Here is a 16,587-nt window from a genome sequence, read left to right as displayed (position 1 = left end):
AGAGGAATGTACAGAGGAGGCAGATCAAGAGCTGGCTGAAGGGCAGAGCTCGGAGGGCCGTGGTGGCTGCAGTAGAATCCAGCTGGAGGCCTGTACTCAGCGGCGTTCCCCAGGGCTCAGTTCTGGTCCCAGTCAGCCTGCTGAGCAATGGGCTGGGTGAAGGCACAGAATGCACCTTGAGCAAGTTTGCTGACAACACGAAACTGGGAGGAGTGGCTGATACACCTGAAGGCTGTGCTCCATTCAGGGGGACCTTGATGGGCTGGAGAGCTGGGCAGAGAGAAGCCTAATGAAGCAAGTGTAGGGGTCTGGAGCATCTGTTATGAGGAAAGACTCTGGGAGCTGGGTTAGGTCTAGGGAAGACTGAGAGGTGATCTCATCAATGCATGTAAATATGCAGATGTGAAGAGAGTGGTGCCAGATCTCTCAGTGGTGCCCAGTGACCAGACAAGGAGCAAAGGCCATAAACTAAAGCACAGAAAGTTCCAGCTCAACATGAGGAAGACCTTCTTTATGTTAAGAGTGGCAGAGCACTGCAACAGGCTGCCCAGGGAAGTTATGGAGTCTCCCTCTGGAGACATCCAAAAGGCACTGGGATAAGTTCCTATGTAAACCTATTCTAGGTGATCCTGTTTTGATACAGGGCTTGGACTGGATGATTCCCTGTTGCACCTTCCAACCTCAAATATTATGTTATTCTGTGATTATTATACTTTATGTTTTGGATTATATATTACAAGGTTGTATTATATAATAAATATATAAAATTATCTAATTATATATGGTGACCAGTATACATATTATGTCTAATAGATACATTTTTATATCTATAAATATATACACATAGAAATATTGTTCTGCATATGTGAAATACGAGATGTGCTTTGTATTTCCTGTTTGGCACCAGTTTAATCTCTTCGTGGGGTAATGTATTGAATTTACCATCTGTATTAAATCACTGCAAGTACAAGCATGACATGGTTACTGTGTGAGTTTCTTCTGGAAAAGAGTAGGAGACTACTTCAGAACATGTATTTATATGCTCTTGATTTATTCTGAGGGTATAACTCTTCCCATTTGGCTTTGATTTTGTCTGCATTTAGTATTTTTTGCTTTGAAAGAGAATAGTTCTCAACAGGTCTCAAAGTGTCTGCCAATGTGGCAGTGATGTACTCACTTCTTTCTGTGATTTATTTTAATGTCAGTTCCTCTCAGTTTGAGGGCTGCTGTATGTGCATTTCAATGAAAAGGTCATACCAATGGAATTTTGCAGGTGAACAAAATTAAATCCTCATAGACTAGTTTCCGCCGAGAAAAAGTGTTTTAGCAGCTGGAATTGTAGAATGCTTCTGGAATAAAATCCAGATGTTTCTATCAGTGGTGCTGGAGCTACCATTCTGTTAGAAGTGACTGAAATTTTGAATAACCTGCTCAGACTTTGGGCAGATTAGCCTATGGAGAAAAACGAGTGTTCAGCAATATTTCATAAATCCTAAGACTTTTCCAAAGGATGTATATAAAAATACATGTTTGACCATATCTTTAAAGTGCCATTATTCGGACTTCACTAAAGACTAAAGATTCAGAAGTTAGGGTGGCTGCTTTAAATTTCCTGTAGACCCAGGGAACTGGACAATGACATTACAAGAATAAGAAAATCTGAAAAGCAGATTTTAAGTAAGGCTGCCACTGTCTACTTGATAGCACTCTCCAACTTACACCGTGTCACTCCAGCACTTGCACTGATTTATACCTGCAGGGAAGAAAACCCAGCAAAACAAACAAAAAAACCCCAAACCAGAAAAAAGTTTGGGTTTCTAGGCTGTGATCTGTGAAGAATATTGATAATGTAATAGTTAGCAGGAGACAGGCTTCAAATTCCAGTTGAAGAAGTGGAATGCCAGTGCAAGACCACAATGGAAGGCAGGTTATACAGAAAAAGCCATGCATATCTCCTTGCTTTTTCCTTTCTGAGGTAACATTTAAGCATGCTGCTGCATTTTTACAGGACTGTCTGATTTTTGCAGTGCGTCTTAAGTTACAAAGGTAGGCATTGCTATGGCTGAAGTATTTTAGTGTATTTTTTATCTTCAAATAAAAGAAATGTACTTAGAGAAATAGCCACTGTGTAAGTTACAAGTCTCTCTTGATGCACTGGAGAGAATGAACTGCTGAGTCCATATTGTGCTATATTTTTCTCAAGAAAAATTCAATCCATAAATGGATGCTGACAGATTGAGTATTAGCACGACAAACCCTTTGTGTCATTTTAGTCAGAAAATCCCTATCCTGGCAAGTGTTTGGAGGAAAAAAAGGTCTCGGAAGTGATTACCAAAAATAGGGGATTCATCTCTTAAATTAGTAGGTATTTAAAGCACAAATAGTACAAAACATTTATTTACTTATGTGTTTTCACATGCATTCAAAGTGCTTTCAATATTTTTAGGCAAGTATTAAGTCCAAAAGGAATTTTATTTATGTTATTACCTAGCTAATTGCTTTAGAAGGTATGTATGTGCCCAGTTACCTCTCAGGAGGAAATGGCAATTTTGTAACACAGCACACCAATGTGAAAAAAAATTGACTAGTAACGGGTATCAGAAAATGTGTTTATAAAAATTGTAGAGGACTCTTTACTGTCCATGAAGAACAATGTCTCCTCAGAAAACCTGAAAGACTGAATTAACCATGACAGGACTTTTATTTATGATTCATGTCAGAGAAGAGAGTGCAAATTCAATTTTTAGGTTACCAAAACATCTCTTTTCCTTGGGACTATGATGTTGGTAGAATTTTATTACATTAATACAGCTGAATCTAGTATCTTTAAATCATTAACCATTGAATTAGTATTTTTAATTTAGCACTACTTTGATTCACTGGCCTTGTCCAGAGTTTCATGATCTGCCACACACTGTGACTGACTGCTATTGTTCATGTCAAAGTTCAGGTGTTAGTGTCTATAAGACTTGGTATCTTTTGGTCATGCAGATACTAGCAATTTTTTTTGTCTTCATATGACCGAAGATATTTTTGCTCTGTTATGTGTTACAGAATATACATTTTGATAAATCTCTCTCACACTGATAGATTAACGTGTAGAAAGAGTTCAGCATTTTATAAGTATCAGTCTCTCTGAGAATTGTTTGTTCCACATAAAATTTGACTATGTGAGTTGTCTCTGAATTTTTCTTGTCACTTCTGTTGAATGTGAGAACATGTAGCAGATATACGGAGAGCTCTGCCTGTTACATTTTTTTTAATCTTGTCAGTGTCAAACCCTCCCTTTTCTATAGATGAAAATGCTGTTTACTGATGACGCAACTGACAGAAGCAGCAAAGTCAAACTGTAAGTCAGTGATGCATCCAGGTGCTAATTACAATTAATTCTCAGAAATAATTAAAGGCATCTGCTTTGTTTCAGAGGAAAATAGTTGATCTTGCAAATGTTCTTTTTTAATAAAATACACAGTATCTATGAAAGACCTCATGCATATGAGACTTGATGCACCACCTGCAAGGTCTTCTCCAACCTAGCTGATTCTGTGATTATGTTGATTCTGTGAGATACCTTACTGTATGATGTAGTAAACATATGCTGTGGTAAAAGTCTGCAGGAACCACTTCACTATTAAGTTTTAAAGGAGAGCAAGCTTCTATTTACAAAACAGGATACTATTATAGATTATTATACATTAATAGTATTATCAAATAGTATAGAATTCCATAAAGAACCAAAATCTACTTTCCAACATCAATTTTACAGAACTTACCATTTTCCATAAGTCATAATACAATAATTAAGCTGGCACAGTTCTCACTTATAAGCACATTTTCCTTGGTACAAAATTGAAATTATTTAGAGAATGACATTGTATTAATTGGTGAATTTTAGAAGAAACAGGGACTGTTTCATTTCACCTTGAATGGGATAGGAATGTTTTTGAGAGGACCGTTTGTAAGTTGTGTCTTTCTGTAGAGGCACAGAGGTAAGTTCATACTGTATTAGCAACATTTGCCTGTCTTTCAAATGTTTTGCTTAATGTCTTGTTAAAGTAGCCTACGAGACAAAGTAGTGTGGAAATATGGCAACTTAAAAAATACTGTATTTTACTTTATGAAAAGTTATTTGAACCCTTAAAGTTTTGAGTTTACTTTTAAAAAGAACTAATATTGAACTGAAGCTATTCAAAATAGATTTGGCAGAATAGCCTTTTGTTAGGAGTCGATAAACATGCTGAATCTCTTTCTGCTTTCATCACTGGAAGCAATGATGCTTCCAGTGAAAAAGCCCCAGCTTCTGGGAAGGCTGATCAAAAGCAGAAACTGCCTCTGCACTATGCTCTACTTCCTACTTGAACTTGTCAGAGCTTTTTGAGAGGGAAAGGTGTGGAAGCTGCAAATTCAGTGTGTGTCCTGCACAAATACAAGCATGAATTAGCAGCGGGTTCCAAAGTTTAGTTTTTATTGAACTACACCTTGCAAGGAAGTAGTTAATAAAGGGAGGATGTTTCCTGCAAAAATATAATTTAAATACCCATAAAGCCTCTCATAAAGAGACATAAGGAAAACTTTCCAGATCTTGATTATCACACTCACAAAAAAAATGCACTTACAAAAGTAATTATAGGAAAATACTTTTCCTATGTACTAGACAACCATTGACTGTATGTAATAATTTCAGTGCTTTATAACTCATAGTAGCCTTTATGTTGCCAGACCTAATATAGTCTTTTTCCGGTACTGTCCTGGTTTTGGCCCAGATCAGCAGAAGCAGATGTGGCCAAAGCCCAGATGTTACTCAATATCCATCCTGTCATGGGACAGGAAAAAGGGATTCCCTTTCTCTTGCTTCTGAAAAGAAAGACATTACTTCCCGTGGAGCAAGCATATGAGACATTGGTCCCGACTGGAGGGAGTAATTTGGGTGATGTAGCTTTGGTCAGGTTGAGCTTTTATTATTAATGTTGTTGCTGTTACTGTTCATTTTCTTATCTCATTGCTGTTTCCAGTAAATTGTTCTTATCTCACCCAATGATCTTTGCCTTTTGTTCTCCAATCTGCTGTAGTGGAGAAGGGGATAGGAGAAGGGGGTGAAGGGAAGGAAGTCAAAAAGTGATGTGTGGTTTTGGAGAGTCTTGTTGGAGGCACTAAATTGGGGAGTACAGTTTGTAAACCACAATAGCATTGACTGACACCTAACTTGAGTCACAAAGGGTTCAGATAACAATGGATCTGCTTCAGAGCAGGTTAGAAACAAGTTTAATCTAAGCATTTGCTGTATTAAGTCTGGAGCCACTGGTCACAATGTCGCTTGATCTGTCCTTGTGGCTGTGGTACCTAACCCTGTACATGTTTCCATAGATAGAGTATGTTCCCATCATGGTGCTCTTTTCATGAGCAGGAGGAGGGATCAGAATTGCCTTGTTGCTATACTGTGGAATATCAGTTTATGATATGATGACATCAAGGAAAATGGAGTGTTTTGCCATTCACTCCCAGTCAGGATCACTTCAACTTCCAGTACAGGCAGCTGTTGGGATCCCCATCACCTCAGAAACAGAGATGGATTCTGCCCATACTTATCCTGATGGCATCTTGTGACATTGTTCCCACAGGTGTCAACTAAAGCCTTATGCTCTTGTGGGTCTCATTTGCCAGACCATGGGATCCACACAGTCCAATAGATCTGATTTCCTTTTCCCCACCTGGCTGGAGGCAGGGTCTCTCTAGTTCTGGTCATAGTACTCATTGCTCACTTCTTGTTGATATGAACTGGGCATCCTTTCAAGAGGATAAGTAACATCAGCCCTTTTATTCTGTCTGAGGACCTGAGGACTTGCCCCATGGAAACTGGAGCAGCATTTATCCTTGAAGAATTTCCTGCAGTGATTGTTCCTCATCTCAACTCCTGTACCCATGCTGCTAGGGCAGAGGCAGATTTTCCACTCCCTTTCTTCTCCATGGTCAGGCAGGTAAATCCACAGGTTACCTCTTGGTGTGTACCCTCTCTCTTGAGCATGGGCTGCTTCCTCCCAAGAGCAGAAACTCTGGTCTGTATTGGTGGGGCCTGGGACATTTCTTCTCTACCGTGCCTGAGTCTTTCAGATCTGTCCATGGGCTTGGACAGTCTTTCCACAGCCAAGGTGCAGGTAGGGAAGACAAAAATGATCTTCATATTGCCAGAGCCAGCACTGTTTGTTCTCCTTCTTTCATTGGCATCAATGCCAATGAGTTGGTGTACAACGATGGCATTCCATACAAACTTCTGCCACATGGACTGCGTACACTGAACCTCATCTGGATCTACAGGGGACTGCTCATCATTTGAGTCCCTACAGATGACCTCCAGCACAGCTAGTTGTCTCAGGTACTGGATACCTTTCTCCATGGCATTCCACCTGCTCGGGCACACTACCAGACCATCTTTGAGAAGATGCCTTTCCCTCACGTTTGACAGGAGTCACCTCCAGAGGCTGAGAGTTTCTGTCCTCTTCCCAATCCTCTTGTCAATCAATGCCTGCATCCCAGGACAGGGATCCCAGTTGCTTGGCTACCATCTAATTTCATATTTTGGGTTGTGATATCCCAGCATTGGAGCAGCCAGGTCACCAGGGTCTCATGTGACTGGCAGCTGAAATTTTTTTCCATATATTGGAGTTCACCTGGGGATAAATCAGAATTATTCCTGGCCCTGCCTTTTCCGAGGACCTTGTTTCCTCTTCATCCCCCACTAGTCAAACTGATTTGGTCTTTGATTTCTTTGTCTGCACAGGTGCAGCTGCTACTGGCAGAGGCTGTTCCTGTGGTTCAGCTGCAATTTGAATGGCCATGGTGCCTGTTGCTCTGCTTTCCTCCTCCTCCCTGAGGATACTGTCTAGTATCAGGCAGTGTCTGATAAATAGTAGCCAGGGCTTAGCACCTTGCATAGCTTTGCACCTCTCTGGAACTGCCACAGAATTTTTCCTTCATATATTTTATCACTTTAACAGGATCCTGTAGTTGTTCAGGGGTGAACTTCCAAGCCATTGGAGCAGAATAATCCTTCAAGAGATGACCCATTTCCATATTCCATGCCACTCATGTCTATCTACTCTCCTTAGAAATCTCTTTCATTGTTATGATGGGGTCATTGGCTGGAGGCACAGACAACAGGAATTCACCAAGCGTCCTCAACAAACAGCACTGAGTTTGTTATGGCTGCTCCTTTTTAGAGGGGATTTGAATTTCCTGGGCTTAGACAGCTGATGGTTGGGGTCTTGGACTGCCCAGCTCTCTGACCAGTGAGAAGTCTGTAGCTTAGCATGGAACATGATTGGGTGAAGTCCCTGTTTGGGTTTGAATATATCCTATCTCTGTTCACCCTGGGACCTGTTGATCAAACCAGGCTAGCCGAACTGGGTTTCTTATTTATGGCCAGATTATTTGCCCAGCTACAGATCAGATGTGCTATGACATTTCACAACTCTGAACATAGTGTGGACCTCACTAAGGAGACCTGGAAGACTTAGGAACAAGAATATGCTTTCCTTAGCATCCATGGAAAGGGAATTCAAGTCTCAAAGGCTGTTGTAACAGACGTGAAGGAGGAAAAGGGGGTAAAAGGCTGGGGAAAATCACCCTCCCCTGTTCCCTTCACAGACTGGATATGATTATTAATGGACTCACAAAGGCAGTGCCTGAGGTAAGGGTAGGAGAGCAGCGCTGCATCCACATCCCAAAACACTCCATTGTGACTGGCCCAGAGACCCTGTGCATCCTTGGCATAGATTATCTGAAGAGAGAATTTTTCAAGGACCTAGGAGGACATTGCTGGACTTTTGTGATAGCTGCTGTGTAGACAGAGGAAATTAGACAGCATGGTCTCTCAGAGGGCCCTTCTGCTGTGAGACTGGTGAGGGTTGAAGAACAACAGGCACCAATTGCTACCACAGCAGTGTACTATCAACGGTACTGCACCAACTGGGACTCTAACTCCCACCATGAGATTTTTCGTGAGCTTGAGAGCCAGAAAGTGTGTGGAAAGATGGCTCGGGGTAAAGTTAGAGGAAACTGAAAAGTTATATTCACATCCTAACAGGACTTACAACAGTATGGGAATTATAGGGTAAAATACAGCTGCTACTCCATGGATGGAATGCGGTTGGCATGCTTGAGACCTATTCTACAGTGATTCCCAAATCTGCAACCATAAGCACCTGCCAAGAAGGGTGGAATGGAATGGGGAGCAGAATGGAAGGCTCAGCAAGGCTCTGTTTAAATCTTTGCAGCGAGGGGAAGTCAACACCCTCCTGCCCCTTCCAGTTCTGCATTGTGTTTACAGGACCTCAGAAACAGTAATAAAGATAAATCAGCTCCCCACAAAGCAGGGGGCTATGGGGAGCACAGAGCGCGGGTGGGGGTGGATTCCAGGACACAGAAGTGGACACTGAATCCTCCTAGATCGCCTTGACACTTCTGCCCCAGGCAAGGATGATGCTGAATATCCTCCTGGGTCTGTCTCAGGAAGGTCCCCGCTCGCTGATGTGGGACGGGAAGGATAGAGGTGGCCCTCTCACACTCATCCCTCTCATTCCCCGCTGCACTGGCTTTGCCCCTGGGGTGTTGAGCCCCCATTTTTAGGGTGTACTGCCCTGTTCCCATGGGGAGGGTCCGGGGCAGCACCCATGGGCATAACCAACCTTTGTGAGGGGCTGGGAGCACTGCTGAGGGAGGGGCTGTTCCTGGTGACCTGAAACTTGGCTCCTGCTGTGTGCCAGGGGGTTTCTGGGTGCTGGGCTGGCGAGACACCCTCTCTGAGCTCTGTGACACCCGCAACCCCACAGTCTCTCCTTCCCACAGCTCCTCCCAGGCAGCATCCACTATGGATATGTCCTCCACTACAGACCCTTGTCCGGGGGTCTGGTGGCTCATGCTAGATCCTTCTCCCTCTCCAGGGAGTGTTACTATCGCAGGTAAGGGAGGAATCTCCCTGGAACTCAGCTCAGCCCCCCTAGAGCCAGGCTTCTGTCTGAGTACTACATACCCTGAGCCAGATGGGAATTGGTGGCTGTCTTGGCCACGGAGACCATAAATAAATAAATTGAGTTTCAAAATCTCTGACAAGAGTAAAAGAGCCTCTCCTCATGCTCAACTCTGGGCATGAGGAGAGCAGACTTCAGACTGCTCAGGGAACTGGTAAGCAGGGTTCGCAGGGAAAATGTTTTTGCAGGTGCTAGGGTCCATCAGGGCTGGTCACTTTTGAAACATCACCTCCTGAGGGCACAGGAGCAGGCGATTCCCAAATGTCAGAAGCCAAGCAGGCGAGGCAGAAGGCTGGCTTGTCTGAACAGGCATCTTCTCTAGGAAAGAGCATGGAAAAGGAAGCCATGTGCTCAGTGGAAGCAAGGTCAGGGCACAGGAGGAAAATACAGAGATGCTGCTTGTTACTGTAGGGAGAAATTTAGTGCGTCCAAAGCTCAGCTGGAGATTAAGGTGGCCAGAACTGTGAGGCACAATAAAAAGAATATTTTCAAATATATTAATGGCAAAAGGCAGTGTAGAAATAACATCTGCCCCTTCCAGGGTGTGGATGGTCACCTCAGAAACAGGGACATGTTGCCTCCCTCTTCAACACTCATCCCTCCCTTCCCAGTGGAAAACTTGGACTGTCCTATGAAACACTGCAAAGTCCCTGAGGAGTGCAACCCCAGCTCAGCAGCAACCAAACCACCCATGTGTGATCCACAACACTCCTGTCCTGAATCCAAACCCAGAACTATGCCAGTTACTGGGAAGAAAGGAACCCTATCTCAGTCAAATCCAGAAGAGTGGAGATACTTAGCTCTCTGTGAAAGTCTAGTTTATTTAACACTGATGCTCCTCAGAACATCTGACCTGCTACTATAAAGGTCTTCCTGGTAGTCAGTGGCCATCTCGGGGCAGCTTCCTCAAGATGGAGGAACCTCCATTCTTTTTTGCGGATCATCTCTGCTGCCAAGCACAGTGTATTCCCAGCTGACACACCCATAGCATCCTGGTGAAAATTGATGGCTGCAGGACACCTGCTGCTTTGCCACCTGCTCCTGGGAATGCTTCCCTGAATTGGGCTGGGCTCCCATTTTTATTTCTGGGCTTTTCCTGGCCATGTGAATGCTCAGGGATGGTTTTTGATCTCCATGGGTCCAAGAGAGCAAGGAGACCTTGTCCATGGGGTCTGCAGCTTCTGCCGGCTGGCAGGTCTCACTGAGCCTTTGGGAGGGATGACGGAGGCTTTCAGGAGACAGGTTCTTAGAGGTACTGAGGCTCTTGCATGGAATGAAGGATCTTGGAAGACAGAGGATTTTGAAGGGCTGAAGGCTCTTAGAGAGAATGGAGGCACCTTGAAGGTGGTGGTTTTCTGAGGGATGAAGGTTCTCAGAAATGAGGAGGCTCTCAGAGGGGGGGAGGGAGGCTGTCTAAAGGATTGAGGTTCTCAGAGGGCTCTCAGAGGGAATAAAGGCTTTGGGAAGGTCGAGACTTTCAGAGGGATGCAAGCTCTTGGAGACAAGGAGGCGCTCAGAAGGAGGAAGGCTGTTGGAAGGAGGGGAACTGTCCAAGGAAGGGAGGTTCTCTGAGAGCTGGAGCCTCTCAGAAGCAGTGGAGGCTCGTGGCAGGATGGAGGATCTCTGACAGCCAGATGTAGATGGATGGATGGATGGATGGATGGATGGGTCATCTCCAATGGAATGTCATCCTTGAAAGGGCTGAGGCTTTCCCTGAAATGGAGATGGGAACAGCCTCTTGGAGGGATGGAGGCTCCTGGAGGAGCTGGATAAGCCACAGTAGGGCAGGTGGCCTCGTTTCACCAGGTCCTCCAGTTCTTTCCACAACACCTGCCATATCCCAGAACACAGTGAGACAGATGCCTCATTCTGAGCCCACAGCAAGAGCATCAGTTCCTGCAGCTCCTGGGCTATGCCACGCAGGAGCTGTCCAAAGGGTGCATGGGAGGGGTCGCCTGAGGCCTGGAGAACCTGGGAGCCACTGGAGGTCCTCGGCTTGTCCATGATTCTCTGGACTGGATTCCAGGGCACTTACACATAGTGGATATCCCCATCTGCCACCTCTGTGGTCAGTGGCCAATGGCCAGCCGGGACAGGCACAGTGAGCAGCAGCAGGATGAGCAAAGACAGCAGAACACCACTGCTGCTCGTGGTTCCTGTATTATACATAGGATTTTAGATCATGAGGAATTCTGGATATGGATCTCTTGGGTTTGAAAATACAATGTCTGTATATATATATAAATGAAGTGATGAAGGGCTTGAAAAGTTAAGAAAAGAAGATCTGTTTGAAGAAACTAGGAACTTTGTCTATTCATAGGTTTTTTTCTCTGTCCTCTCGCTATAACATTCCACATCTGGGATCTGGAATGGCATTTAAATCTGGGCTCATGAATGCCAGGTGCCGCCACCGCCGTGCAGGTAAAAAGCTGCAGGTGCACGGCGGCTTTGGGCAGTCAGTGATGCCAGCCGGTGCCGCGGCTCGACTGCCCCCGCCGGCAATTGGGAGCAGCGGCAGGAGCGGCCGTGTCCCCGCCGGGCCCGGTGCCCCCTCCCGGGAGGGCAGGACGGTGACGGCGGCAGTGCCGGGAGCGCTGGCGGAGTCCCGGACGCGGGTCCCGGCGGTGGCGGAGAGTGGCAGTGAAGCCGGCGGAGTAGCGGAGCAGTGGGGGAGCGCCTTACTGAAGTGGGCCGGGCTCCCATGTTTGCTTTCAGGCGTTTCCTGACCATGTGCATACTCAGGTATTAGCGCGCTCTGCTGATACCCGTGCTCTGAGGGAGCTGGGAGACCTGTTCGGAGGGGTTCCTCTGCCTGCAGCCTGACAGCTCTCACGGAGGCTCTGGAGGGATGGAGGGTCTTGTCACAAGTAAGAGAGGTGCAGAGATCTTCCTCATCCTGCTCCTGCACAGCCTGCTCCAGAGAGTGCCCTGGAGATGGGCACACCCGCCTTTGCTGCTGAGGATCTAGTCCAGCATTCACACCAAGGGTCTTCTCCTGTGGCACTGCCAGAGCATCCTGGGAGCCATGGACTGGAAAGTGGCAGATGCAGAAATGCTGCTGTGCCTCTGGCTCCTGGAAATGCCAACTGAAATGGGCTAGGCTCCCATTTTTGCTTTCTGGCCTTCCCTGGCCAGGAGCATCCTCGGGGAAGAGTGGGTTCTGCTGAAACCCATGCATCTGAAGGATCAGAGAGACCTTCCAAAGGGGTTCTTCCATCTTGGAGGCTGGCAGCTCTCACAGAGGCTCTGGGAAGGATGGAAAGTCTTGCCAGAATTAAGTGAGGTGTGGAGACCTTCCTCATCCTGCTCCTGCACAGCCTGCTCCAGAGTGCCCTGGAGATAAGCCGACTTTGCAGCTGAGAAACTGCACAACACCTGTGTACCAGTTTGAAAGCAAAATCAGTGAGACACGTCAAGTCAGTAATACAATTTAATAGAGAAAAAAAAAGAAAAAATAAAATACATGCAATAATACAAAAGAAAACCACTGACAGAGTCAGAATACAATCTGACACCCTGTCAGTCAGGGTGTTTGTAGCAGTCCCATTAAATGGTGGCTGCATCCTCCTGGATGACAGATGTGGTTCAGTTGAAGCAGTGCTCCTGTAGAAGGTGCAGTTTTCCTCTGAAGGTCCAGCGATGACGTGGAAAAGGTCCAACTTTCCTCTGGGATCCAGTGGGAAAATGCTGCTCTGATGTTCCAAATCTCAGTTTTTATCTAGGTAGGAAAGGCTTGGCTCCTGCCCCTGGCTGGAGCATCTCCCAGTGGGATGATGTAATCTTATCAGTCATACAGTGGGACTCAATGGCCCATTAATAGAATATATCTTCTGGAGGAAGGATGGGTTGTGAAAAGATAACGATGATCATCGCCCTGATCTTATCAGATGGCACATCAGCCGAAGATATCTCCCACAGAGATAAGGATCACCACCCTTCCCCCTTTCGACAGATTGTGATAGAATACACAATTTTGCATTGTAACCCAGGACAACCTGTCAGCTAGGAGAGTGAAGGAGAAGATGCAATGCTGCTGAGCCAACAACTGTGGCAAAATCACTCTCCTCAGATGAACTTGGCTCATTATAATGTAATGTAATATTACCACACATCTGCATCCCAAAGATACCTGCCTCCAAGGTATAGCCACCCACCACTGGGCAAGCAGTCTATATTTTTTTGACTATAACCTTCACTCTTTCAGACTGAAGTGAGGGAACTTCCCACCAATCAGTAACATAGGTACACACGACTAGAGTGACTCAAGCTCTCCCTACATAAAGTATAAAAGGGGAAAAGTTAGAGAAGACTCCATTGTAACTGGAGTTGATGAACTGATCAGTTGATGAGCTGAGCCTGTCTTGTCCCCCATAGGAATGCCTCTTGGGTAAGAACTGTACTCTATGCATGCTTGATGCCTTAGGTTTTAGCTTTTATATTTTTCAGAATCTCTACAGCTTAGTATGTAACTCTGAAACTTCATATTAGGTGTTAGTAAGTTCTCTTAATAGGGTAGTTAGACAAAACAATTCCTTTCTAACTAAAGAATCAGGGATAACCAGTATCCAAAAAACATAAACAACAGTGAGGGAAAGGGGGCAAGCCAGGGGGGCTGAGACTTCATAGCCTGGGGCTGTGGTTGGACAATTGACCCCAATGTCTAGATGAAACAAAACTTATAAGTGTAAAAACTCATGACCAGGATCCATCTTGGATTTGAGTGTAGCCCCGGCCAGGCTCTTGCACTGCCCAAGGTGTATCCTTTCAAAAAATACCTATTTTATCCCTTTTGCTCTGTCTGGTCTCTGTTCCAGGTCAGCCTTTCCAGGCATCGTGCTGAGTACTTTTACTGGGGATTAGAGCTTGTCTGTGTATAGTTTTGAACACATTTTTGCAGTCAGATACTATCACTGGCAATTCTTAAGCCTCAACCTGTCACAGTTTTCTCTTGATAAAAAATGTTATTCCATAAACTGTTAATGTGAGTCCTTCATGGGTGCTGGCAGTCAGTGGCAGTTAGTGACTCATATTTACATACTGAATAAAGTGTAAGACCCATTGAGGGGTCATAAAGTGGGAAGACCTGTTGTGGAGTCTTCCTTATGCTGTTGGCATGTGTTCGTAAATAAGTCAAACCACCCTCCAACGCAGTAGGACTGTTCAGTGAAGGGGGGACACTGAGAGACTGGTCAGGCACAAGGGTCTTGGCTTTGCTGGCCTCTGGCAGACAAGCACTAAGGGTTGAGGAAATCTCCCTTTTCACATAACAGAGTGATCAGCAAGACTCTCTCATGCTTTAAAAGTCCTATATTGCCAGTGCCCAAGTCCAGTGGAGGGTGGAGACTGACAGGAGACTGTTGTGGCCTGAATTAAGTCACACCATCACTGAGTGCTGCTGTGCTGGACATGCTGGAACTTCAGTACAAACTGGAGTTCAAGAAAGAAAAGTGGTGCCACTGTTGGCACTGCTAATATTTTTTTCTGCATTCCTCTGGCAGCAGAGTGCAGGCCGCAGTTTGCTTTCACCTGGAGAGGTGTCCAGTACACCTGGGACTGACTGCCCCAGGGATAGGAACACAATCCTGCTATTTGCCATGGACTGACCTAGACTGCACAGGAAAAGGGTGAGGCCGCAGAGCACTTGCAATACATTGACAACATCACTGGTGCCTTAAGTAACCTAGAAATGAAAACGGACCTGCCTGCCTTTGCTGTTTGCTGCCCGCTTCCACAGGGTTGGTGCAGTTATATATGGGTAATGCAATGGTTGGCTCTCACAATTAAGGGATAAATATTACGTATATGTCAAGAGAAGTTTTATTGATGTATAGTTATGTAATTGTGGTTTGTTCTCCCCACAGTCCTCTTTCCCCTTCCCCTCGTGTTGCTGGACAGACCTTGGTAGTTGGGGCATTTGGGAGGAGAGCAGGCTTGTTACTAGGAGGCACGGCATGACAACACCTGACCTCCAGTCCAGTTGCAAGAAAAGAGTCTTCACCAATGGACAGCAAAGAAGAGTTAATGGCACACTTTGGGAGGGGCCAGGGTTACCTGATACAACACCAGCAGTGTAAAAGGCGGAGCAGCCATTTTGTGAGTGAGCATGTGGCAGAAGGCCACGTGGTCCCACAGCCATTTTCTCTTTCCTTATTGGGACCTTTGTTGTATTTTGTTAAGGTTTAATAAACCCTTGATATTTTGAAAGGGAGCGTCGTTTCTGACAGCGCTGAGGCAGGCTGCTGTCCTGTGGGTTTACTCAAGGAACGCTCTCCCCTTGCCCCCCGCCAGGCCTGAGGGGCCGCCGCCAGCCCAGGAGTGCCCGAGCCCGCGCCACAGCGGTCCCTGCCGGCGCGGGGGGATCACGGCAGCCGCCCCTGCTGGCTGTGCCTGGAACTGCAGGAGCCTCAACGCGAGCCACCAGCGCCCCCTGCCGGTGCCGGCTGTAATTACATGGGGAAAACGCTTGGCGGGCGGGGAAAGGCCGCTAATGGCTTTTTCTGGGTTTGATGATAGGGCTGTTTTGTCTGTCTGTTTTGCTTATATATATATATATATACACACATATATAACCTAGTAGAGAAATGTTATTCTTTTACCCATATATTTTCCTGAAAGCCCAGTGATTTCAAGGTGATAATAATTTTAATTTGAAAGGATGGGGTCATCTTTTCCATTCCAGGAAGGTTCCTGCCTTTCTTAGCAGATACCTGTCTTTCATACTAGGACATGTGTCATGGAAGAAAAACAATTTCATGTGAGGTCCTTAACAACAAGCTTTATAACAAATTAAACAGGAGATTGCTCATACAGTAGCCCTTGGGTCAGTTGGGACAGGACAAGATGTTAAAAATGTGCCCTGCAATGCAGCTGAGCAGAATGGGTCTTCCTGGAGCCTCTGGGGAAAAGTGCCCAGGGAGACTCCAGGAGGAGCCGTGAGGTTCTGGAGTTGGGGATACAAAGGATCTGAGACTTGTTACACACCAACTGAAAAAGAGATACTGGCGGCTTTCCATTCCTAAACTATGACAGATAGGTATGACAGGTTTTACTTTTTACATAAGAAAACATCAGAGTAAGAACCAAAACTCATCAGATTTAGATGAAATCGTATATTGCATGTCTTTATCAGACAATACAGAATTTGCTATTTCACTGCTTTTGAGAACAGCTTTCCTGAGCAAATGAACTGTTAGGATCAGCAAGGGTCACAGAATAAGCATCTGTGTTTTTCAGGACCTCGTGAATATTTGGACTGGAATTTAATTTCACCTTTTGGCTTTTTTTTCCTCTGCTTTGTGGCAATTTCTCTACTGTGTCAGACTGTGTTACACTGAGTCCTTGGCCAGTATTCCTTGGCTAGTCCTCCTGTAATGAACCATTTCTCTGAGTGTCTTTAGATTAGCTATCTCAGAAGAAAGCTCTTTGGGATTGGAAAATTTTCTAGAAAACTCCAGTTTGACTCCTAATATCTGAAGCTGTTCTGTTGAAGTTCTGCTTAAGTTATAAAATGTATGCCATTGACCTGAGCAGAAATTGACTAAACCCCAGAAGACCATCCAGGTTC

The sequence above is a fragment of the Sturnus vulgaris genome, chromosome 18 (genome assembly GCF_052056855.1).
Source record: "Sturnus vulgaris isolate bStuVul1 chromosome 18, bStuVul1.hap1, whole genome shotgun sequence".
Lineage (NCBI taxonomy): Eukaryota > Metazoa > Chordata > Aves > Passeriformes > Sturnidae > Sturnus > Sturnus vulgaris.
Note: the sequence above shows the minus strand (reverse complement) of the source record.